The following is a 7414-nucleotide window of genomic DNA, read 5'->3' as shown; positions in this document are numbered from 1 at the left end:
GACATCACATAAAGTGGTATTAAGTGGTTAAATGCTTGCCCATACCCTTTGAAAGGTGCTTGAAGATTGTTATATGCAAATGCCTTAGAGAGGGCTCAGTTATGAGTTGAGATATGAATGTACAGATCTGAAATTCAGTCCTAAACTACTGGTAACAGAGAATACACAATGCGTATGCTGCTTTGACATGATCTTGGAGCTAAATGTCATGCTGAGAAAGCATCATTGAAGTATAGATATATACCTTGGAGGACATATGCATTGTTCTTATGTCTTGGAGCTAAAGTTTGTTGACAAAAACACTCAGATCTAGAAGCATTTACTTGGCTGTAAAATTATCATGAATCTGTAGACAGCAAGCATTGTTTACACTTGAAGCATTACATGACATTGCTTGGTTCATGTCAAATGTATGACTTGGGATATGTCTATTGAATGTCTAAAGGACTAAGTTAAGCATTAAATACTATTAAAAACTAAAGTCTAGAGTTGGAAACTAGTGTAGTTACATTGTCTTGGCTGGGTACAAACTGTAAATGCAATCTATGACCTGGCTTCTTGAAGACAAAGTGTCTATGGTTGTATGTATGGTCATGTATTGACCCCAACACACTGAAGAAAATGTATGAAGTGATTTGAATAAATTTTTGAGCTGGATAAACTTTTTTTTGTTGAGTATTTTGTTGACTGCAACCTATAAGCAAGATATTTGACACTTGTACTTGATGTATATGCACTAATATGTGCCTGAATGATCATGTATAGAACCATATATATACTAGCACATATTTTGGAGGTTTTAGAGCATGTATGACATGTATACATCTCAGTTTTAGCTTTGAATTAGCTGCTAGTCACTGACAGTTTATAGATTTCAAACTACATGTATGTACTCTGATAGTAAGGTTGCATGATACAAAGTGTATAGAAACTACATGGTCTATGTATTAACGGATGTACCTACGGGTTATGCCACATGTTTGTGGATGGTTTTGAGATGTTGATGTGCTGAAATACCTTGGTTTTAACAGTGAATTTGTTGCAGAAAACTGTCATAAACTGTCAAGGACTACTATTGTCAGTGAGACTTGTTGCCTTGCAGGTAGTCATTGTCTATTTGCAACATGGCAAATGCATAGGGGCACTGACAACATTATCCATATTGTTGGTGAGAACTTGGATAACAAGAATTTTTCCTTGTGAAAATTCAGAATGAAGAACTTTTTGGTTAGCAGAGGATATTAGGATCTATGAACTGGTGATGAAGCTGGACCTGAATTGCCTAAAAAATCGACACATGATCAGAGAAGAGCTCATAGATAGTGGACAGAGAGAGCGTGCAAAGCGTTACATTGGTTTTCCTTATGTATATTTGATGCTATGGCAATACAGATCACTGGATGTGATCCCCCGAAGGATGCTTGGGACATACTCATGAAGAACTATGGAAATGTAACACATGCACGATAGATTCAGCTAAAATAGCAATTCAACAACCTGTCTAGGAATGATAGAAGCATCTAGGCCTACATGACAAAGATTAAGACCATAGTGGACCATCTTGCCACTATTGGATTATAGGTATCTCAAGATGATATGATTGCCATCATCACTCTGAATGGAGTTAGCAAGGAATACAAAGCATTTGATACATCTATTTATGTTAGATCTGAACCCCCTAACTGGGATGAGTTGCTTGCTTTGCTATTGCATGAGGAAATAAAGCTTGGATTGAACAAGTTCTAGTATGTCTCAAAGCAGACACGCTTTCCTTTATTCTAGCTAGCGTGGTAGAGGCGACAAAGATAGTGGAGACACTCGAAACATCTATGGACAGTAGCCGTACAGTAATTGGCATGGCACAAATACACAGGGCCAAGCAGAGGCGGTGGATTTTGGTAGTCAAATGATCACTCCAACAGGGGCAAGGACTGTCATTATTGTGGCAGATATGGGCACATTTGCAAAGGATTGTCATAAGAAGCAGGCAGATATGAAGGCTAAGGGCAGACAACAGGGGAACTATGCGTCTTCTAGCAATGCTCATGATGAGCAGGGTGACAGGTTGTTTGCCATGCAGCATGTGTTCAGGAATGCACCTAGGCAGAACAGAGATGAGAGATGGTACATTGACTTTGGGGCTTCTAACCAAATGACACCCCATGGAGAGTGGTTTGATGAGTTTTTTGTAGGTTCACATGGTTATGTTTGTATTGGGGATGACATCTAGCATAACATTTAGCACACAAGAGTTGTTCCATTGATGATGCCTAATGGCAAAAAAAGAGGTTGCATGATGTATTGCATGTATCGTCAATAACTAAGAATCTCTTGTCAGTGGGACGAAAAATGGCAGAACAAAATCTGTGGTTTAGTTTCAATAAAGATGAATGATTTATTGAAGAATATGGTAATGGTTGCAAATTAATTGCCAGGGCAGAAGGGATGGTAGGATGTTTACCTTGGATGCATCCATTCCAATACTTAAGGCAGCCATGTTTGCACATGATGAGGGTGCTATATGGGATGTTGAGATTTGGCATAAGAGGATTGGTCATGTTAATGTTCAAAAGTTGAAATCTATGCAATAGAAAGAGGTGGTGCTTGGATTTCCCAAATTCAAGTATAATGACTTTGGCCATGTATGTCTTGCATGCCAATTCGAAAAGCACGCAAGGTTTCCCTTTATGAAGCACGTTAAGAATAGTTCAAGACCTTTGTAGTTAATGCACTCTAATGTTTGGGGTTTGTCGCATAATGCTTCATTTGGTGGTGCTCATTACTATGTATCCTTCATTGATGTTTTTAGTAGGCACACTTGACTGTACGTATTGAAACATAAAGATGAAGTGTTTGATGCATTCAGAGATTTCAAGAAGCATGATGAAAATGAGTTGGGCTACTATATTTCTTGTCTTAGGTCAGATGGAGGTAGAGAATATGTCTCACGGGAGTTTGACAAATATCTTGTAAAGTATGGGATCAAAAGACAACTTACTTGCAACTATACACCACAACAAAACGGTATAGTGGAGAGGAAAAATAGGGTACTCATGGAGTCAGCTAGAGCTATGTTGAATGAAAAGTGTTTTCCTAATGCTTACTGGGCTGAAGTAGTGGTGACTATTATATATGTGTTGAATAAAACCCCTATAACAAGGATTCATGATGTAACACCTTATGAGAGGTTGTATTGTCATAAGCCTGACATTGGGCACTTAAAGGTCTGGCCGTATTGCATATGTGCATATTCTGCATGAAAAGAGGAATAAATTGGATCCTAAAGCTATTAAGAGCGTATTTTTGGGTTATGCATAGGACATGAAAGATTATAAGTGCTATGTGTCATCTACTCATGAGATGTTGAAAAGAAGAGATGTTGTCTTTCACAAGCTAGCTTCTTGGTATGGGAATCTAGTTGCAATGCCTACTGATGGATTAGCCAGCACAAGTAATGTTGACAATACCCCTACAGTTAGTACATCTATGAGTGGTCATCGACATGTGATGTGTCATCTACTGTGAGTCCTTGGTCAGGACGGTTGCAGAATCACACTCCTACGTCCACTAACACAGACATGTTAGTGAGGGGGAGTTTGGATAAGGGAAAGAAAAGATATGTGAGGATGTAATAGGTCCACTTACTACAAGTTATGATTCGTCCAGCAATGATAGCTTGGACAGTGAGTTGGGGATTCCTTCTATTATGACGCCTGGTGCAAGGTAGAATCGATATGTACTGCCTCATGAGAGGCAAGCTCAGAGTGAGCCACAATTGAGGAGATCTGAGAGGGTTAGAAGACCAATTGATAAGTACACATACACTGGATATTCAGCCCATCATTACACCTATACGACTAAGATGACAGGTTTCAAAGAACCCACTAAGTTTGATGAGGTAGTTGCATATGAGAATTGGTGTGCAACCATGCACAAAGAGTATTCAGCTTTGGTTAAAAATGAAACATGGGATTTGGTTCAATTGCCTGAAGGCAAAGTTCCCATTGGCTGCAAATGGGTGTACAAGGTCAAATGCAAGTCAGATGGGTCATTGAAATGCTATAAGGCCATATGCTGGTCGCAAAAGGGTATGCACAACAATATGGCATTGACTATGAGGAGACTTTCAGCCCTATAGCTATAATGGCAATAGTCAGAATAGTCATTGCATTGGCAGGCAGCTAAAGGCTGGAAGTTATGGAAAATGAATGTACAAATTGCCTTTCTGAATGGTGATTTACATGAAGAAGTTTATATAGAGTAGCCTGAACACTATGTGCATCCGGATTTTTTGACACATGTATGCAAACCTTGTATGGGCTGAAACAGGCACCCAGTGCTTGGAATGCTCAAATTAGTAGTTACTTACAGTAGCATGGATTTAGATTAGGTGATGTAGATCACAAATTATTTGTGAAGAAGACAGATCATGGCTATGTGTTTCTAGTTTTCTATATCAATGATTTAATCATTTCTGGAGATAATGAGAGCAGGATTAATGCTGAAATAAAATCATTGTTGCAGGCTGAATTCAAAGTCAAAGATATTGGTGAGCTGAAATATTTTCTAGAAATTGAGGTAGTGTCTATGCCTCAAGGCATATGGTTAGTGTAGAAGTAGTATGCTTATGGCATGCTACAGAAGTATGGTATGGTTGAATGTAAGGCTATGGATACACCCCTAGACCAAAATGTTAAGCTGCAGATTGATGTTGGGAGTGAGATAGAGAATGCTACCATGTATAGATAGATGGTGGGCAGCTTGATCTACTTGACCTGACTTGAGCTATGTTGTGGGGCTGATCAGTGAATTCATGCAAAAGCCTCACAAACCGCATTTGGATGTAGTCAAGAGAATCATGAGATATGTAAAGGGTACGATAGATTATGGGCTATTTTATGCATATCAGAAACCCCTTGACTTGGCAGGGTATACTAACACTGACTGGGTTGGTTGTGCCTACAACAAGAGGTCAACTAGTGGATATGTATTTGGATTGGGCAGTGGCATGATTAGTTGGCAAAGTAAAAAACAGCCTACAATTGCATTGTCTAGTACAGAAGTCGAGTACATGGGTGCAGCCTTAGCGGCCTATGAAGTTGTTTGGCTCTGCTAAAGTTACTGAATGACTTGGGAATACACTTGGACAATAAAGTGAAGCTGCATTGTGATAATATGAGCAGTGTGATGCTTACAAGCAATCCCATCTACCATGCAAGATCTAAACACATTGAAGTTCATTACCATTTCATCATAGAAATGGTACTAGCACAGGGAAATTTGACTTGATACATGTGAAGACTAAAGACCAAGTAACGGATATATTTAGCAAATCACTTGGTAAAGAAAAGCTCATCTATTTTAGGTAGCTACTTGGAGTGTTGCAGATGGTTTGAGCTTGAGGGGGAGTGTTAGAAATCAAGCTCCACCCATATCTCTTTATGTCTATGTGATTGACTAACACCAGCTGGATACAACTGTACATGTGTGTGACATTGAATTAAGTTGGTGTAGACGATCTAACCATAGTTACATGATGGTTAGTATAAAACCTACTGTAGTCTCTTTTTCAGTGTAGCCGAGTAATGGAATAAGGAAGAAGAAGAACATGAGCTTATACTCATGGGTTCTGATCCACTCTCTATCTCTCCATCTCTTCCAATAGTAGCACCCATAGGGGTGCCACCTACAGACGGCTGAGCAAAATCTAGAGTCACTGAAGTAGATGTCCCCACAGGTGTGACAAATCCTATGGGTGACACAACTTCACCAAAACAACGAGACGAAAACACTGAATCGGTGCCTCCACAACAACCACCTAAGCCACCTCTCTTGAACTTACACAAGAGTAAGATGTAGCACCTATATCTCGAGCCAACTGCAGCCTCACCACATCCACGTCTTTGCAGCATCCCCTAGAACCAATCCATCCATCCGGGAGCATCAACCTCGTCTGCTAGAAACCGAAGCACCAGAGCGTGTCAATGTAGATCTAACGAAATGGCCTGATGGTATCCAAGATAGCTCCTAGTCCGCCATATCTCCGAATCAAGCCATCTGATCTAGAGACATACATGAAAATATATCCTATGACTCCTCATCGCTCATCCCTTGACTCATCGTGCTCTCGAAAATATTGTCAAAGGTCACCTGCAGAGACACAAAGTGATGTTAACATAGTCAATATAAAGATTCATATAACTCTTAAAAAAATGATGTTACTTAAAATGCATATTCTAGAGTATCCTTATAAGCGATTCATCAACAAATTGTGTAGGCGGATATTGTAAGTATGACTAGCCTATGGTTCCATATCAATCTCCTGGCACAACTCCACATAGCCTAGAAGGTCGATAGATAGGTCACCACAAAAGGATGAGTCCACCCCAAAGAATTTTTGGCCTCCTGTCTTTCCATCATCGTTACTCGATTTTGACTCCTCTACATGCTCTAAGCCATGTTTGACTCTACCCAGTGCAATATCGACCCCTCCATCTGTATACTATCCTCATCTACACTAGAAACATTGCTTTCATCATACACTCTCACACTTCGAGGAGCTAAAGGCACAGCATACCACCATTGAGGTTGTCGAGGGTTTGGATAGAAAATTACATGTTCAAAAGTACATACAATAGAAATTCAATATTTGTGACATATACCATATCGTAATAAAATTTAAAAAAATAGTTCATATACATGTTCACAATGGGCCGGCAAGACAAACATGTTGCGCAAATCTATCCATCTTTTTTTAGAATATATTTTGAGAAATCCAGATGGACCTCATCGAATGTTTGCCCTGGCTCCTTCCGGTACCACTTTGAATCACTGCACATCGAATATGATCATGAAGAAGCTACACTAATCCACCATGATAACACTTTGCAAGTTTCCAAAATACTCCATCTCATCTATAATGGTATTTGGATTCGTAGCTCACTGTCGGCTCTTTTGCTCGAACTTTTCCATGATAACACAATCTGTTATGGAGCGCATTTTGTCGATGTGCTTGATGTGGAAATGTCGCCTACATGACCATGCCACACTGTATATTTTGTACTGTACGTTGAAACGATTAGATTAGTTGTCACATATAAAATCTAGATACGACATCTTATAAAACATGTGGTCACCTTTGGACTACATCCCCTCAAGAATTCCCACTCCACAATAAAGACCTCCATGCCTTCATAAGAGACTACAATCAAAGCTCCATGTAACCATCGCATAGACATAAACTAGGCATCTCCTCCATGCCCTTGGGATATCGAATTGATCAATGGCACGTACTGCGAAGAAATTTTGATCGTGCTTCTTCTCAATCTTTCATGGCTTGCTCGTACCTAGCAAGCCACGTCTCCATGGATGCATGGTGCAACATACAAAAATGATTTACTTTCTCCTCCATTGA

Source organism: Lygodium microphyllum, unplaced genomic scaffold (genome assembly GCF_053477565.2).
Source record: "Lygodium microphyllum isolate KBCC unplaced genomic scaffold, Lygodium_microphyllum_v1.1.10 scaffold_95, whole genome shotgun sequence".
Taxonomy (NCBI): domain Eukaryota; kingdom Viridiplantae; phylum Streptophyta; class Polypodiopsida; order Schizaeales; family Lygodiaceae; genus Lygodium; species Lygodium microphyllum.
The sequence above is the reverse complement of the archived record's forward strand: the minus strand, read 5'-3'. Positions refer to the sequence as shown.